We start from the raw sequence: 18881 nt of genomic DNA, 5'->3' as shown, positions 1-18881 counted from the left end.
TATTAAACTGTGCCATAGAAATTTCAAATCTGAAATCAAATTTGATGGTTTATGAAACTCGCGCTCATTTTTATCATTTTAACTGTATTTGAATTTGCCAGTCAAATTCAAAATCCATCACTGTGGCGCCCGTGACACATCTCAATGCTGTGGGATAACCGGTACTCAAAATCCTGCTCCAAAAGTACTTGTAATTACAGCACGGCAAAAACCCCGTGCGTTCGTTTCAGCTTTTGTTATCAGAGCACGGCGAAAACCCCGTGCGTTCGTTTCAGCTTTTGCTATCAGAGCACGGCGGAAACCCCGTGCTCATTTTAGCATTTGTTATCGGAGTTGTCTATAATGCGATTTTTTGGAGATTTCGGTGATGGAATCCGGTGGAAGAAATAGAGGTTAAATTTTGATTTGTTGCAGTTAAAATGGTTTTTTAACTGCATATTTGGATTCAGCACCCTGAAAAACCCCTGGGACTCTTTCATTGTGCAGAAACTAGCTATCAAACTTGCGATTCCAATAAATTCCTGCCGGATTTCGACCGAAAAACCCGCCAGAAAGACTTTCAAAAAGTCGCGTTATATACAACTGCTTTGTTATCAGACCACGGCAAGATCCCTGCACGCTGGGGTTTCGTAATTATAGGGAAAGCGTGTGTGTTTCAAACTTTTGCAAAGCAGCAACCGCGCATTTAAGTGATACTGTCAATTCCTGTGTGGGAGTTTAATGTGACTGTGTCCTTAAAAGGCTTAGTGCTTCCATTTTAAGGCATACTACCATTCTCGAAGCGCTCGCAATGGAAGTTGCTGCAACTATGCTCACCATCATTGTTATTATCCTTTTGATTATTTTTCTTGGGGTCACCTTGCTGTGGAAACCTTCATCGCGTCTGAAAACCCTGCGTGGGAAGCATGTCCTAATAACAGGAGGATCCAGCGGTATTGGCCTTGCTATTGCCAAAGAGGCTCTATCACAGGGAGCCTTCGTTACTCTGATAGGCAGAAGCTCTGCAAAAATGGAGAAGGCACTGGACAAGTTGGTCAATAATAAAGCTACCAGTGCCGATAGAATATCCACAAAGGTACATGGATAGGTTTTTCTCGTTAAATTGACTTTAATTAATGGAGTCCAGTATTGCCGAATTCAGGAATGTTTATTTATTTTCTCCTTTGCAGATTGCTGATGTGGGTGACTATGAAACTCTTTCAGATACACTTGAACAATCATTTTAATGGAGGTTTATTGATCTGGTTGTTTGCAATTCTGGTTGGGCCAGAGTCAGATACATAGATAAAGTTCCCATTAAATATTTGCATGCCACAATTAAAACAAATTTATCAGGGATGGTAAACACTTTGCATGTTGCTCTTCGCTTGATGAAACATCGCACAGACCAAGGCCATGCCCGACCACCCATGTCTGTTGTTCTCGTCAGTTCTTTGGCTGGTCTGGTATGATTCATGAAAATGCTTTTAGGGTTGCAGATGGTTTTTTATTTTTGTGATCAGAGTTTCAGGCTAAAGTTGATTGCTTATGAATTATAGGATTTAATTATATTGTCGTGTCTGGTGATAATGGATTCACCATTTTATGTGTTTTGCAGTACGTCCAGTATGGGGCTTCTGTTTATACTGCAACTAAATATGGCGTGAAAGGGCTTGAATTGATGCCTTATAACATCGGAATGAGCGTTGTTTACCCTGGTATGTGGAGACTCCCATCCTTGATGAGTGTAAGCAATCTAGACCCTTTAGACCAGTATATATGAGAATTTCTTTTGCAATTGCATCATTGGTGAAATTGTAATATGAGCTTACACATTTATTTAAAAAAAACTTAAATATAGAATTAAAGTGTATTATAGTTAGAGAGTGTATAGAATTAAAGTGTATTATAGTTAGTATAGGGCACAATCATTCCATGAAGTTTGACACTAGGTTAGCAGGGTCGCTAGCAAATCTTGATTACAAGGTCCATCTTTATCTGATTGTGTTAGTGAGACTTAACTTGTTAGTGTTTATTTATTGTAATATAAATTCACTCATTTTTATTTTTTTTTAAACTAGAAAGTAGAAAGAAGAAGTTGATTATCACATAAACAAAGTTCGATCATAAATCTTTTAAGCCACCCATTCGTATACATTAGACTTTGTTTCTTATCAATCTTCACATCTACCCATTTGTATACATAGAATCTTGTCTCTCGCCAGTTACATAAACCATTCTATTATACCAACTTTTATACTATGGGTTAAAAGTGCACTTTTCCATGCATAAAACCTTTAGCCTTATACAAGTTCTTTTTATTTACTAATAATCTTAAATTTTAAGAGTCAAACCCCCATTTATAAAGAGAATCCACGTGGTATTTTTACATTACCAACTCCAATTTCATGGATAAGAATGAGATATATTTAGCTGGAAAAGGTCGGCAGTCATAGCCACAAAAAGTGAGTGTGAAGTCTAGATGGTAAATTGTTTAACTTGAGTATCAGCTATATAATATATAATTAGCTATATAATATATAATTTTAAAATTAAAGAGAATGTACTTTATTTTATGGTTTTTATTCCATTGAGAGCATGGTTATGATAAGATATAGAATGTATAATAAGAAGTTAAACAATATGGAAGACAAGAATCTTTTTAAAATTGCTTCAAATTCTAGTCAAAACCACTTTTGACTCTAGCAGAGATTAGATAAGAATGTCAGATCTTGACTAAACCATTGGGGCATAAAAGAAAAGATCATTTTGTAGATTAAGGATAATATTAAAAATATTATTAGCTCAATTTTTAAGGAAACATTGTGGTGTGGTAAAGAGTTAAAAAGAAAAAGGAAATTAAGATATTATAAGGAGGTCATCAAGCCAACTTTCAAAAATTAAAAGTATCTCTTTGTGCTGATTATTGTAAAGGAGAAAATAAACATGAAGAAAATAAGATCAAATTCTCATGAGGTCCATAGTGAAATTGCGTTGGTCTATTCACAAAGTCCAATGGGATGAAAGAGTTTGCCACATTTGTGATACTAAGAATGTTGAAAATGAAAAACATTTTCTCTTAATTTGTCCATCATATATTCATATTAAATCTAAATTTTAAATTATTTACCACATTATCAACTTTTTTGACCAATTAACTCAGAAAGCTACTTGTACAAATAAAACTTTTAAAAAACTCCAAGCAACATCTTATGTTCTTAGGGTTCAATAGACTATATTTAGTCTTAGTAAATATTAAATAATCATCATATTAATATTGATGGAAAGTATTTATAAATACATTTCTTTTAAATAAGTCAGTCTATTAATATATATCATCATAATTTTTTTTCTATATGTGAATACTCCTATGGAATAAGATTATGTTATTTGTAGTTGTAATTATAAAATAAGTCTTTTTTTTCTAATTGTACACTATTTTGAAGCTATAAATATTTAATTATATTCAAAAATACATATATTCTTTTTTAATTATAAAAGGAGAGTCATAAGTATTTTAAAAAAAATTGCTTGAAATATTGAAGTGGAAAATTTATTATTTAAAATTTTACAATTTTTTTTTAAATTAAATCTTGTCACTTTAATGTTTGCTATTAGAGGAACTTGAAAGGAAGTAGAGCTATAGAATACACTAAATACACTAATCAATGAGATAAAAATGCACTACATCTGCAAGGTCATCACTACTCTTTGGAAAATGCAAAAAGACTTGGGCATGCTTTGAAATAGAGAGATATAATGTTCTCTTGAAGGCCTCTGCTATTGTGTTAAGAACCACCTGGAAAAACCATCTCAAGATCAAGAAAAAGCCATCAATCATTAGGGACAATGACCATAGATGCATCATAATGGACCATAATTAATTGTTAAGGGCAAAATAACACTTTAAACTAAGATCACCTTCAAATATCTAACTAGACAAAGTCCCATAAAAGTGTTGCCTTCGTATGTTAGGGATGGCTAGATGATCAACCCTATTAGGTGTTTCCAACCCCCAAGGGGAGGTGACATGTCCTCAGTCAACCCTTCAATCTAGAGGTGTTTGTGATAATATTGGCAATGGAGGGGAAGGAATTCAAGGCAAGGTGCCATGGTCATGGGACTAGTTCATGGAGGTCCATCATCGTGAGTGTATAAATGTAAGCAGGGGCAATCGTGCAAACATGAGTTACCCCTTTCCGTAGGCTGCTTTTTTGACCCCTCCGGTGTGCCTTTTACTTCTTTTTCATAATGCTTTTATAGGAAGCACACCTTAGGAGCCCAAGGTTGCTTTTAACGATTTATCATTTACTTAGCCCTTAATTATGAGTCAGTTTATCGCTCATCAGGGTTGGGACATGCAAGGGTTCCTTTATTATGTGATGGAGCATCAAGTGCTTAGGAATCAGGTGATGGATAATGATGAGGGTAGAGCTCATGCTAGGGTTTTTCCATGCACTAATTAATGTCTTGCCCATCCTTTGCATTTTATCTTTCTTTTTCCTTCATTGTAGCCATTTTATGCTTTTATTGTTTTTTTAGTTGCATCAACCTCCAGGGCAATTTTTCCAGCCCAAACTTAAGAATGAGGATACAAGAGTGCCAATTCCAATAAACCAATCACTAGAAGCCCAAAAATGGAGATGAAATCTAGGGAACAGTGAAAAGTCATAAGGATGGAGCATCATGGACAAACTACTTCAATCCAAGTTTCCCAAGCAGTGCTCCTCTTATAACCTTGGGGCCTCAGAGGAGGTCCCAGGGGACTAGTGCCAAAAACTAACCTCCCTGTTAAAGTGAGAGAACAAGTTTATAGTCAAGATCAATCAATCATCTAGATCACTTGTGAATCCATGTTAGAATGCTCAAAATATTAAGTAAAAGCACATGATTGCAAGATGGTTAAAGTACTTGCCAAATGATGACCTACCTTCCTTCAAGAGGAGTGTTGGATGGCAAAGGTGTTTGACCGATGAAAATGTTGGATAAATATGGCATATCATTATGGATTGAGTAATGTAGGGCTGTTGGTTGGCTGCCCAAAGAAGGAGAGAAATTTTCTCCTATGGAGTTACCCACTTCTTGGTGGTTAACAAAGAAAATCTTTGAAACTTTGTTTTGTTGGAAAATGTAACTAGTTTCAGTCTTTATAATTGTCATTATACTCGTGTCATTATGTATATCTTATGTTACAAGAAATACATGTAGATTTGTTAATTCTTTTCCTTTTTTCTTAATGACAAAGAATTGCAGGGTATTTAGTAGACTCTAGAAAAGCTATGGATTTCCACCTCGTAGCCCGCAATTTAAAAAAAATACAATTTCATTTTAATCTTTTTATATAATTTGAGATATTACAATTGGAATTGTTGCTGCAAAATATAACAAACCCAATGCAAAGCCTCACTGGGTGGGGCTAGACCTTATGGCAACAATAGACCATGTAGGCAATAGTCCTTTGGACAAATGATTAGATCACCACTAAAGGAGGGTAGGTCCAGTATTTATGTTGGAGTAAAACCAATTGTATTTTAATTTAAATTACTGCCCAAACATTGTATTGATTCCAAGTGAATCTAATTTCATGATTTCATATGCTCTATTGGAAATTTGCCGCACAAACAAAGAATTGACTCTTATATTGCTTAAATGGTTTGCGTTGTATGGTGATTATTGAGGCAAGTTTTGGGCAAAAGACTGCCCACAATAGTCAAGATGTTGTATTTTGCAGCGAACCATTCTCCTTAATTTTTGAATTGAAACACCATTATGTCTCTCTTGCAAGTTATTTGTCATGAATACAATATAGAGCTTAGTTGTCAACTTATCTTTGAGCTAATCTGATTGTTAAATATCGAATGATTTATGCTAATGGAAGGATGTTGTTGAATAGGGTAGCTAAGCAGATTCATATCAAATTTTGGACTTTGTCTTGTGTCCAATAAAAAAAATTTATCAATGAATATAGTAGAAGTTTGAGATTAAATCATAGAGATTGTGTGCAAATGGACTACAAAATGGCAATAATGGTGTTCAGGAATTTGATATAAAATAGTGAAAATCTCACTAGTATTTACGTATTGCATATGCCACAAATTAATAGTTCACTTAGAGAGAAATTGTGAAGTTACAATTGTAAAGAGTTGGATGAGTCTTATACTGCAAAATCTAGCAAGCCTAGTGCAAAGCCCCACTAAGTAGGTCTAGACCTCAGGACAACAAGAGATCGACTACTAGTGTCACTTCAACAAGCTTTCTCTAGCTATTTAGTGGTAACATAACCACAAGGGAGGCTTCACTCATGTGCAAATCACCTAAGGACATTCAATATGAAAGGTTCAAGGTGATGTAAGAGGTCTAATGATTAGCATAGGGTATTGGCGGACATTGGAGGGCTAAGATAATCTTTACCAGTGTACAAACACTCCATCTCTAGACCACTTAAGAAAAGTGTAGGGCTGTTATAAGTTAAGGTTTGGTAAATTTTCAATGATAGGGCTTGCAATGTCATATAACAACTAGAAAAAGTAGTTTTACAATGATTAGTCAACAAATGTTCAAGACAATCAATTAGATATGCAAGATTTATGGTTTGTAATTGAATATTTATGGCTGAAACATGCATAAAACAACAATATGGAGATAACATCAACCCTAGAAATGGGGTTTAAACATGTAATAAATGTTATAATTTTCCTTTTGACAATTATTTAATGCAACTCATACTTGGAGAGCAATGACACATCGAATAAAATTACTTTTTAACAATATCTCAAAGAAAACCTAACCTTAACCCTAAATATCTAGAATTTAGGAGAAAGAGGAGAGAACTTAGTACTATAGAAGTTTTGGTCCCCACCACCTAGACTAGTTCCTCAATCTAAATTGGTAGTGGAATCACCTAGGGCAAATTCAATGAGGACAACCTTGCTGAAGAGTGTGAGAGGGATAAAGCTTCTTCTTACAAAACCTTAGTGGCTTCCTTATTAGGGAGATTTTAAATTTAAGAGATGCACAACTCAGAGTCCTCTTAAAGGATTCAAGGAAAATAATTTTGCATGGCATAGAGGATCAATATTCTAGATAAATTAAGCAATTTTAACCTTGGCACTTGTAGAAACCCTAATTTACACAATATAACATGTGAAATATATAATATATGCAATAAACTTACAAAATTTCCACAAGAATATCTTCAATCAATCCCAAGAAACCAACTTCAAGCCAAAGATCCACATCCAAGAGCAATTTGCACCATAAAAATCACATTGCGGCCAAGTAGAAAGAAGCAAAGAGCTAGTGCAAACCTCCAAAGGGAGGGAAGTGTGATGACTGAATGATCGTGAAAAATGAATAAGACTCTCCTTTATTTATATGAAGGTAACCAAGCCATACTGCATTAAGTTTACAAGCAAAACCCACTAAAAAATTTTTACTTCAGCATTCAACTAGGTTAAAGGTCACAAGCCAATTTTGAAATAACTCTAAACCATAACAAAATGTCGAAAAACCCCACACATGTGGAAGAAAAGGAGTCTCCACTATGACGTCATCCTCCAAAATAAGTAATAAAGCATCAAGGAATTGAGAGAAGGGTCCAAGAGTGCTCCTCAGTCCAAGGAAAAATTAATAAAGCATCAAGGAACTGAGACAAGGGTCCAAGAGTGTTCCTCACTCCAAGAAAGTCCCAAAGTGCATGTGTATTGTTACCCACCAAAAAATGGGTGACACACACGAGAAAATTTTCTCCTTCTTGGAAAACCAGTTGACCAACAACCATATTGATCAACACTTGACCAACAACCATATTGATCAACACTTGACATGATGCCATGGATCCTCTGTACATATGTTACGACCATATTTCTTTCTCCCATCTGGAATTCCTCCTTGAAGGAAGGTGGGTCATACATCAACAAATACTTCTACCATTTTGTAATCATGTGCTTTTTCTTATTGTTTTGGGGCATACTAATATAAATCAAGGGTTGATGCGGATAATTGACTGACCTTGACATATTCTTGTTCCTTCACTTCACTTAGGTGGTTAGTCTTCGATGCTAGTTTAGTGGGACCTCCTCTGAGGCCTTAGGGTTTTAGGAAGGACACTATTGGGAATGCTCTGATTAAATTGGGATGCCTGTGATATTCCATACCTTCCACTTTCCATCATTCCCTCTATTCCGCATCCATTCTTCAGGCAGGTGGTTATTGGTTGTAGGGATGGGCACTATCTCATCCTCATCTTTGAGTTTGGCCAAAAATAATTTGCCTTGGAGTTCAATGCCGCTAAAAGAATGATAGAAGTAAAGAAAGCCACAATAAAGGAAAATCAAAAAATGCAAAAGATGGTTGGGACTAAATTAGCGTGTGGGAAAAAGCCGAGCAAGAGCTCTACCCCCCTCATTAGCCATCGCCTGTGGTTAGAGCTCTCAATGCTTCACATTAAAAAGTGAACCCTTGTATTGCCCCAACCTTGATGAGCAATAAACGAGCTCCTCTTAAGGGCTAATAAATGCTAAATTACTCAAATTCAAGTTTGGGCTCTTGAGCTATGCACCCATATCAAAGGAAAAGGCGCATTAGAGGGGTTGGGAAAAGCAGGTCGAGGAAAGGGGTAACTCATGCCTCTAAGATTTCTCCCTCCTTACATCTATACAATCAGGATGTTGGACCACCATTAGTTGGTCACTTGGCTATGGCACTTGGTCTTGAAGTCTTACCCACTCTTTCACCACCATCTAAACTTACACCTATGGATTGATGAGTTGACTTGGGACTTATCACTTCCCTTGGGGGTTGGAAACACTTAACAATGTTATCCATCTAGCCATCCGAAATGTAAGAGAGGGAACACTTATATGGGACTTGGTCTAGTTAGATATTTGATGGTGATCTTTGTGTGAAGTATTAGTTGTGCCCCTAACTTTAAGTATGGTACACTATGATGCATCTATGGTCTTAGTTACCTAATGATTGATTGATTTACACTTGATCTTGAGGACGTTTTGTCAAGTGTTCCATATCACAAAAACAAAGGCTTTTAGAGGTGATTTCCCCAACTCCTCAACAGACAATAGAAGCTATATTTTCTATTACAAAGAGAGATGGACTTTGATGATGTAGTGTTTCCCACCCAGAGTAGAGCATTGGGCCATTTGATGCTTCCACATGATGCCTGGCACTTGGAGGAACCCTTATATGTTGAAACATTGAGCCCTTGATGCGTAATGCTGAATATATTGATGATGTGCCCAATGGATTGAGGATGCCCCTAGGCTGGCCTTAACATTGTTTGATGGACATCATTTGGTCCAGAGGCTAGATGATGATGGTGATCCTTGAGATGACAAGGGAGAACTTGTACATTATTTTGGAGATCCAACGCTTAAGTTATTTGATGCCACATCACCCCTTTTCCCTTTGTGAAGGTGACATAGGGCACCCTTTTGGCATGGTGTCTTAGCATGGAGGTACTTTTGATGACTTGTAGATGATCCTTAAGCATTTCTTGGAGAATGGAACACCTTTTAACTTGTTGCCTCAAAATATAACAAGTCTTGTGAGAGGCCTCACAAGACAAGAGCTAGAATAAGGGACAACATTATGAGGTGAAGTCCCACTGTCACCACAACTCAACACCTTCTTCTCTTTAGTGGAATTTCACCACAAGGGAGGCTTCCCTATGTAGGTCACCTATTAGGTATTCAAATTCTAAGACTTAAAGGTGACAAGGACATGCTAAAAAATGGCACTCAACTTAAGGACAAGGCTCAAATCAAGAAAGACAAGGCAAAGTGTGCCCTCCAAGAGGCTTATCTAGGGCCCATATGACCTAGGGTTTAATAAGTAAGCAAAGACAAAGGCATACCAAGGTGCATAAGGCAAAGAAAAGGCTTGTTAAAGATATGTATGATCGGAAAATGGAGCAACAAGCCTTTAAGAAGCCTAAGTTGATGCCTAGGGTTAGGTTAGGGTTTTCCCTGGGGAAAATTACTTAGGGCTTGTGATGTCAACCCTAAAATCGAAGAATTTTCTATGGGAAAGTGTTGATTTTTAGGAAATGAGACACAAACCATGTGTAGAACACTTCCACAAGCCAACACGTTCCTCTTAGTTGAATTCAGTTGTAGTTCTAGCCTAACAACTTGCCTTGAAGGGTTGAAAACGTGAGAAAGAGAGAGAAAATAAGTTTTAAAAGATTTTTTTCTTTGGTGTGATCATCTATGTGGAGGGCTAGTGCTTGATCCTTAGGTGATGGAGTTTAAGGGAGACCTACTAATGGAAAAATCAAATCCTAGTATGGAGTAAGGGCAAGAAAAATCCTAGTTTTCAAAACCTTGGCTATCTCTTTATGAGGGGATAAAGTCATTGAAGAGAGCTTAACATGAAGATTCATTTAAGGGTTTGTCACATATTCTTTAGGATAATGCATTCAATACTTTTCCAAGATTTCATAGAAAATATTCAATAAGACTAGCACATAGAAACCCTAACAAAAAACATTCCATGCATTAATCATTAAAAGATAATCAACATATAGAATACTTACAAGAAATATATGGACCAATCCTTTATTTTCCCATAGTGATGTCTCCACAACAAGAGAAAGTCTCCAAAAGCAAGATCTCCACAATAAATCACATATGCACAAGTATACAAGACTATTTCAGCTAGGCCAAAATCCCCTAAGGAGGTCGAATTCTCCACAAGAGATGATGAAAAATGAAAATGAGGTGACCTCTATTTATACGAAGTCTACCTCAATGAATTCTAACTAATGAATCCCCTAAAACATGTTTCCTTGGTTTACAAGCCAATCCACTAGATTAATGATAAAACAAACCATAAATGCCCACATGTGTGAGTTGTAGCCTCAAAAATGTTGATGTCATACCCTTTTAATGCTCCAAATGCCATGTCATGGTGTGATGAGGTCAGAAAAGGTATCACAGTGTTGGAATTTCTAAGTCTAACTATTAGAAATCCTTCATGTAATTTCAGATTTATTTTTGCCCACTTGTTCTATTTAATTAACAAGTTTTACCATGTAAATACTGAACATGCTCAACACATTATAGATCATCAACTGAAGGAAAAACAAGCACACAAGTGACACCATTGTTTTCGGACTAATGTCCCCAAAAAACCCAATGTGGGGAAACCGATGCAACTATCTAAGGGTTTTATTATTAAGCAGTTTCAGAATACAATCTGGGTGCCAAACCGACTCACCCAATAGAGAATGATCTCGGCAGTAGTACCTCTCAGTCGGAGATAGATATTCCAGGTAAAACCCCGGATGAACAATCCCACAACTCTCAGCTCCAATCTACCCCACAAAATCTCAAAAGTTTGCCTCTAGGACTACGTCAGCCTCTATGGCCCAACATCAGCCCAACATCACCCCAACTCACCTTGCGTTAGCCTCTAGAGGCACTGCGTCAGCCTCTAGAGCCTTTGTATCACCCATGCTACCTCTCTCTAGCACTGCACAACTCCTGGCTGCCTTTGCGTGGGCCCTGACTTGCTCTGCGTGGCCTCTAGTTGTCTATGCGTCCCTCTCTCCTGGATTCTACACTGATGCTCCCGGTGCTCTCTTTGCCTCTTTTCTTCTGTATTCACTGCCTCTCAGCTGCAACTCTGATCACTCCTTTGATTTCCTCAACAAGCCCTGCCCCAAAAAATTGAATTCTTGATCAACTTGGTGTGTTCTCCAAGTGACCCTCAAGCATCCTCTTATACTTTTCTCGTTGAGACTTCAATAACCGAGATTAAGTCCCTAATAAATGGCTAAGATTAGATATGGCTTGATCCATGACTTTTGTACCATTTTGAATCATTTTTATATTAATTCACATTAATATTTTAGTTTCCGTAAGTTTAGACTTAGGGACTCCACTAAAAATATCAATTATTTTAATATCTTCCAAACTGGTTAGATTATGCCCAAACCATTTCTGGGTATTGGAGATCTCATGCGCTTTAGCCTACCACCAATTTTCGTGGCTAGAGCACATCTGATGCTACCCCAAATCAACACTCCCTCTTAGCAAGGACTGTGCTCTAGTAATACTCCTCACTGAGCATCACTCTGATAATCTCACATCGGTCCTTGTACTGATGTTAGGATTGCTTCCAAACATCCTTTGCATTGTTGTATCATGTACTGCTACCCGTGGCCCTGCCACTGCCACTGCTACATCTATACAACAACTCCCTTTGCATTCATGCTACTGCCCATGGCCCTGCCACTACCATCGTTACATCTGCACTGTAATCCCTCTCATCATGCTACATCGTGCTGCCCATAACATTGCCACTGCTAACTGCTTCATTGCAACTTAGTTACTGAGAAGTAAGTAACTGATCTCCCAACTCTGACATCTCTGTCAGGCTAGAGACACCCATGATGCTGAAACTCCCTCTGTCGTTGACAAGTGCCCCTTCTCTGACCTCTACACTGCTGCAACAACTCCATTCGTCTCGCATTGTTGCCTCACGCTGTCTTGAGAATCCTGCACTGTAGCTCCCTCTATCGCTCCATCCGCATTCATCTCTACTGACATTCGCCAGTACTGCTACTCCTATTCGGGGCTCCTGTAGCAAGGTATAATCCAAGAGGCTGGGGATCTTGCCCCTCATCGGCTATAGTCCATTTGACTACAGATCGATGTATCCCCACTTCCTCTCAAGTGGCGTGTGAGCACTCATGGTACAGTCATCATCTGTGTCCACGTCCTTCTCCGCCCTTACTGGCGCATCCTTGGTCTCAGAAGCCTCTCCCTTGCTCTTCTTCCTCGGACACTGGCTTGCATGATGACCCAGTTCCCCACAGTGGAAGCATTTGACCTTGGAGAGGTCCTTTTTCTTTTGTTTCTCCTACTTTCCCTCAAATTCTAGGGCAACATCCTCCTCTTCCTCCTTGATTTTGACCCCTTGCCACTGCTTCTTGCCTTGGTCAGCCTTTTGATCTCTTCTTGACGAAGAGCCGCCCACAGTGCCTCCCAATTTGGAAGGGTCGACCTGCCCAGTATGCTTTGGACAAACACCTCCCAGTCTTCTAAGGCTGCGTTCAAGGCTGTCCTCACCATCAATTCTTGATCCGGCGTGGCCCCTATGGAAGTCAGTTGATCCCGGATCTCCTTCAATTGACCGAGGAAGGTGTTGATCCATTCTCCCTTCTGCAGCTGGTATGAATGTAACTGATTTTCTAAGATCATCTTCCTTTGCACGGAAGTATGCTGATACAATTTCATCAGGGCCTCCCACATCACATTTGTCGTGTCGTTTTCGACAATATGTGGTACTACATGGCCCTTGACCCCGTCAAGGATGATGCTCTTGGCCCTCGCCATTGCCTCCTCATACTTATCGTTCTCAGTCGGTTCAATTGGGATCGCTATCTTTTTCAAGGCGAAGTCCTTGAGACGATTCTTGTCTAGAACGGACAACATCCTAGCCTTCCAGACTATGAAGTTTGAGGCTCCGTCCCTTCTGTCTTGATCTCTTACCTCATTCACTTCCATCTTGCTGCTCCTCTTTCGACTCTTTCGAGTCTCTCTACTTCTCTCTTGGAAGTTCTCAGTGTGACTCCCTTTGAGCCTCGATTTCCCTCTTGGAAACCCCTCTGCCAATGTATGCTGATACAATTTCGTCTTGGAAACCCCTCGGTTCAATTGGGATCGCTATCTTTTTCAAGGCAAAGTCCTTGAGATGATTCTTGTCTAGAACGGACAACATCCTAGCCTTCCAAACTACGAAGTTTGAGGCTCCGTCCAGTCTGTCTTGATCTCTTACCTCATTCACTTCCATCTTGCTGCTCCTCTTTCGAGTCTCTCTACTTCCCTCCTGGAAGTTCTCAGTGTGACTCCCTTTGAGCCTCGATTTCCCTCTTGGAAACCCTTCTAGGATCATCTTCCTTTGCACGGAAGTATGCTGATACAATTTCGTCAGGGCCTCCCACATCGCATTTGTCGTGTCCTTTTCGACAATATGTGGTACTACATGGCCCTTGACCTCATCAAGGATGATGCTCTTGGCCCTCGCCATTCCCTCCTCATACTTAACGTTCTCAGTCGGTTCAATTGGGATCGCTATCTTTTTCAAGGCGAAGTCCTTGAGACGATTCTTGTCTAGAACGGACAACATCCTAGCCTTCCAGACTATGAAGTTTGAGGCTCCGTCCAGTCTGTCTTGATCTCTTACCTCATTCACTTCCATCTTGCTGCTCCTCTTTCGACTCTTTCGAGTCTCTCGACTTCCCTCCTAGAAGTTCTCAGTGTGACTCCCTTTGAGCCTCGATTTCCCTCTTGGAAGCCCCTCTGCCAATGTCGAGATGCCCCCACTTGATCGTTAGTGCAGCTACACCACTGATCTGGATTTCTTGGCTAGAAATACTCAGTAGCAACTCCTTCCTCCTTGGTCTCACCCTGTTAGGTACTGTTTTGACCACAGTACCCCACCAGCTTCACTCCACAACTTATCCACAACCTCCTATGCCCCAACAAACTGAAGGTTAGAGCCTCTACGCTGCACAATCCTGACACCAACAAAATTTGTACCTCATGGCCATGGGCATCAATCCTTCCTGACTGAGAAAGATGATTGGGCATGGCGTAGGTCAAGTCTGATCCTTTCTTCCATTGCGCTAATCCTTCTCGCGACTCAAACTTGATGACGTAGGCACTGTGTCACCCCTTCCTTGCTGCTTTTCCGCTAGGAACAACTTCTGTCACTCGGGACAATTGTTTCTTCTGCTGCTGCTTTGCTCGAATGATGCCCGCAGTTCTCCTGTGATTTGAAACCACGCTCTGATACCATGTTGGAATTTCTAAGTCTAACTGTTAGTAATCCTTCATGTACTTTCTGATTTATTTCTTCCTACTTGTTCTGTTTAATTAACAAGTTATTTACCATGTAAATACTGAAAATAAATACAAGTACATGCTCAACACATTATAGATCATCAATTGAAGGAAAAACAAGCACACAAGTGACACCATTGTTTTTGGACTAATGTCCCCAGAAAAACCCAATGTGGGAAAATCGAAACAGCTATTTGAGGGTTTTATTTTTAAGCAGTTTCAGAATACAATCTGGGTGTCAAACCGACTCACCCAACAGAGAATGATCTCAGCAGTAGTACCTCTCAGTTGGAGACAAATGTTCCGGCTAAAACCCCGTTACAGGGAAAAGTGTCTATTCAGAACTGCTTATCCCACTAAGGTGTGACAGCTGCCTTAGAAACAAGCAGAGTAAAGCTACTTTCGTTTTTCCTTTATGAATTATAGATAAAGAGGAACAAGAAGACCAACCTCTGTCTTGCGCTAATCTCCCGATTTGATTCCTCTCTTCCTTGATAGTATTTTGCTACTTGTTCCCTTGCACGCCCAACTTCACAAAGTACCTGTAAGATCACAGTAGCATAGCACTATACAAAGACATGGATCTATAATCATAAACAATCTAGGATCAGATGTAAATTGACCATACAAATGCAACAAACATCAATGACACAAGAGTATGGAGGAAAACTAGAATAGCTTTTATTGATAAACAAGAAAGAGCCAAGAGGAGTTACAACCAGTTGTTCTGACCTAGCATCAACCTCTCAGCAAGGAAGCCCCTCTTCACCTCATACAAAGCTTAGATCACCCAACAATCTGATGTTTGTCTCAAGAAACCAATAGCAATTCCTTACAATATGCAAAATTCCAGCCTTTGGATCTCTGGGATGAGGGATCCATATATAGATATCTGTAATGGAGATGAGTCAGCTTATGATTTGATTAGTGTCTTCCCTCTGATATTTCTTGCTTCCACTTGGAGATTGATGATCTCTTACTCATCCTTGGTCGAATTCAGAGAGGCAAGTGTCACAGGAGAAGTTTCTGGAAGCTTCGATTGCCTCTCCACATCGCGGAATGACACTGCCATTTGTCATTTCTCGCCCATCGCACCCCATAGAAGGGATTTTTGAAATGCAACGCACGCACATAGTGTATTTAGGTGAGATGCAACGCACTTGGCCAGTGGAGCAACTGAAATGATCTTGTTTTGACAAATTTTGAGCCGTTTCTTATGGAGAACTTCTGGGAGAAGTTGTAATCTGTTGACCTTGTTCCTTTAGGGGTTAGAACAACACTTTAGGGACTTAGAAGCCCTTGGTTTATGGACATTTCATGCTTGGGGTTGTAGTGCCCAAAAATGTCTATAACAGTTTCCCCCTAAAGCATGAGGTCGTTAATCTTTTGATGTCGAGTGAAATGCTTTATTATGAGGATCCGAAGTTCTTTCAAGCTGGGAGGAGACCTGTAATAAGATACAATACAATACATTATCTTCATAATATTTTCATGATCTAGCTGAGGCGGGCATTCCCATGCTCAGCTTTATAAATTCATTTTCATGTACATAGGACAGACAATCGTCTGAGTGTAGACTGATGATTCTGATAGAGCCATCATCCCTTTGATTGGATGATTATCTGTGTAGCAATGTTGTACATTTGATGATTTTATTTTCCTGAATGTATATCGCAGCCCGGATGGATGAAACTAGATCCGGGGTCTTCAATCTCGTTCGATCTTCACTCGAAGTAGAAGTCTATCCATGTGAGAAATGTTCTGAAGTCGAACATGGAAAGACATCTCTTGATTACCAGCCAATGATATAAGCTGTTAACAAGTGCGAGAGGAATCACTGATAATGATAATGACCCTCAGGGTATTGCAGTACAATTCACGTGGTGTGAATAAAGGACTTAGCGTCGAACACCACGCAAAATCTTTCAGTCGAAGGTCATTGATGTAAACCTGTCACCGGAAGTGAGAAACTTGCCATTGAGGCATGCAAGCTTCAAAGTACTGAATGGGGTGTTCCTAGATCAACTTCTTGGATAATGAGCTGATGTTGACAAGAAGTGATCCGTCATAGGAGGGTCTTAATGAATCCCACATCAATGACATGGAACAGAGCAAATGATTTTAATGGAGGTGAAAACGATCTGGTGATATAAGGTTCATGGTGGCGGTCATGAAAGAATGGAGTATAAATGTATTGTAGTGGGTGAGACACAGGTGAATTCTCTGAATGACTTCTCTTGAACATATCGGTGACACTAACGTGATGGATTGGTAGCATTAACCCCAAATGTGGATGGTATGATGGGACCACGGTGATGTGACTGGTGAATGAAACAACCCAACCTGACTCGGATGCGGAGTGAAAGTGTCATGTTCAAGAGCGACTTGCTACCAACAAAGTTTCTTCAAGTTTTCTTCCCAATTTTTCCCCAGTCATTGCTGACCAGTACCTCTTTATTTTTATCAAGCTTGAGGAGGATAACATATGCTTGTTCTATAATTTTCCCTTCGGGCAAACCCATCGCTATGTTTTAACGAGCCTAGCGATAGTGAAACTCGTTCTCGTCTATAGACAAGTTTGTCGCTATTAAAATTTTAACGAGTTTAACGACAAAGAAAACTCGGTCCTTTTCAATTTTAGAGAGTCTGAAAAGGAACGTAAAGGTAACTCCAAAATTCCTTTTTCGTCATCTAATCCCTTAAGTCCGAAAAAGTATAAAACAATACAAAAGTGATGAATTTTCGATACCTTTAACGAGCCGAACAAAACAAGCGCTCGATCTTTTTGTGTAATAATCCCTCAGGTCCAAAAAGATTAAATTTAGAGGAGGGATAGCACTTCCGGTCCCTTTAACGAGCTGGAGAGGCCAATGGCTCGGCAATCTTTTCATATTTTATGAGTCAGTTGAAAAGAGCTTAAAAGAGACTCGTCTTTTGAGGAATGAGTGATAAAATGGGTAGCAACTGATTCTAGGTAAGGTTTGGAATTTTCCAATCACGGCAGAGTTACAAGGATGGCTGGTGAGATCACTCTTCGCAACTGTTCCTCAAAATGGGTAAACAATCAAATGGAGGTGAATGATCAGCCAATGCAAAAGTGGAGGTGACGGTGCAAACACGACCAAGGCTTTAATGGCTGAAGTACTACATTCACGATGGTTATTTACCGGGGAATAGTTCATTTTTTAATGAGCTTAAACGCGGGGGGAAACATTTGCTCATGGCTTATGTTTATTTTTTAACAAGCTTGAACTATGCGCTAAAACTGCTCGATGCGGGTTTATTTCTTAACGAGCTTGAACCTTGCGGTAACACTGCTCGATTAATCCAGTCGTACAATAAGAATGTCCCATATAAAAACAACAATTTTTAGAGTTTTGCCCCACTTCCTTTCTTTATGCAAGTTAGGAAATGACCAATCCAAAAAACAGATAAATGATCGCTCTTTGCTTGCACTCCAAAAGGTTTGCATGCCCCCAGGTATAAAACAGAGTTTCAAGGTTACCCCTTCTTTCTTCCATTAAAACATTTGTTTTACCGAGAGAGGTCTACCTCTTACAGGTTACCAAAGATTGTTTTATTTACGGCGTAAACAAAACACTTCTTCGGCGATGTCTACCGAAATAGACAAAGGTGAGTGGAGGAGGCTACTTCACTCACGTAACTTTGACAAGAGAATCTTGTTCCAGAATAACCCCCTCTTCCAATCACAAACGGGAGTACAGACTAGTCATATTCTCTCGCGAAAACCTACCCTATACCCGAAGTTTTCCTGCCAAAGCAGGCCAAGGTACATGCCCCCTGGGTTTCAGTCATGTCCCCCGAATCACTCGTGCTCATCAGGTGGGTGGACTAGAGATTGAGAGATTTCTAGCATGAAAAGACCATTCAGGGATGGTATATGACTATTTTCTATGCGTGAACCAGGGAATGAAAGCTGGTTTATGAGCTTGACCACTCTTCCTTCGTGCAGAAAACACATTACTCTAAAGAGTGAGGAGACAATCGCTCCCATGCAATAAATATAGTCTCGTC

The 18881-nt window shown here is 39.3% G+C and overlaps 1 pseudogene across 1 annotated transcript in view; it reads left to right on the top strand.

The window, feature by feature from the left end:
* The first annotated feature begins 696 nt into the window (after window positions 1-696).
* Window positions 697-18881, top strand: part of LOC149242655 (3-dehydrosphinganine reductase TSC10A-like) — an 84762-nt pseudogene continuing 66577 nt past the window's right edge. Inside the window, exons 1-3 of the transcript XR_016245734.1 lie at window positions 697-1075; window positions 1170-1445; window positions 1598-1726. The product of XR_016245734.1 is annotated as a 3-dehydrosphinganine reductase TSC10A-like (transcript). The remainder of the gene's footprint in view (window positions 1076-1169; window positions 1446-1597; window positions 1727-18881) is intronic.

Source organism: Pinus tabuliformis, chromosome 8 (assembly GCF_031772625.1).
Source record: "Pinus tabuliformis cultivar Carrire ecotype Pingquan chromosome 8, CPIR1, whole genome shotgun sequence".
Lineage (NCBI taxonomy): Eukaryota > Viridiplantae > Streptophyta > Pinopsida > Pinales > Pinaceae > Pinus > Pinus tabuliformis.
The sequence above is the reverse complement of the archived record's forward strand: the minus strand, read 5'-3'. Positions and strand labels throughout refer to the sequence as shown.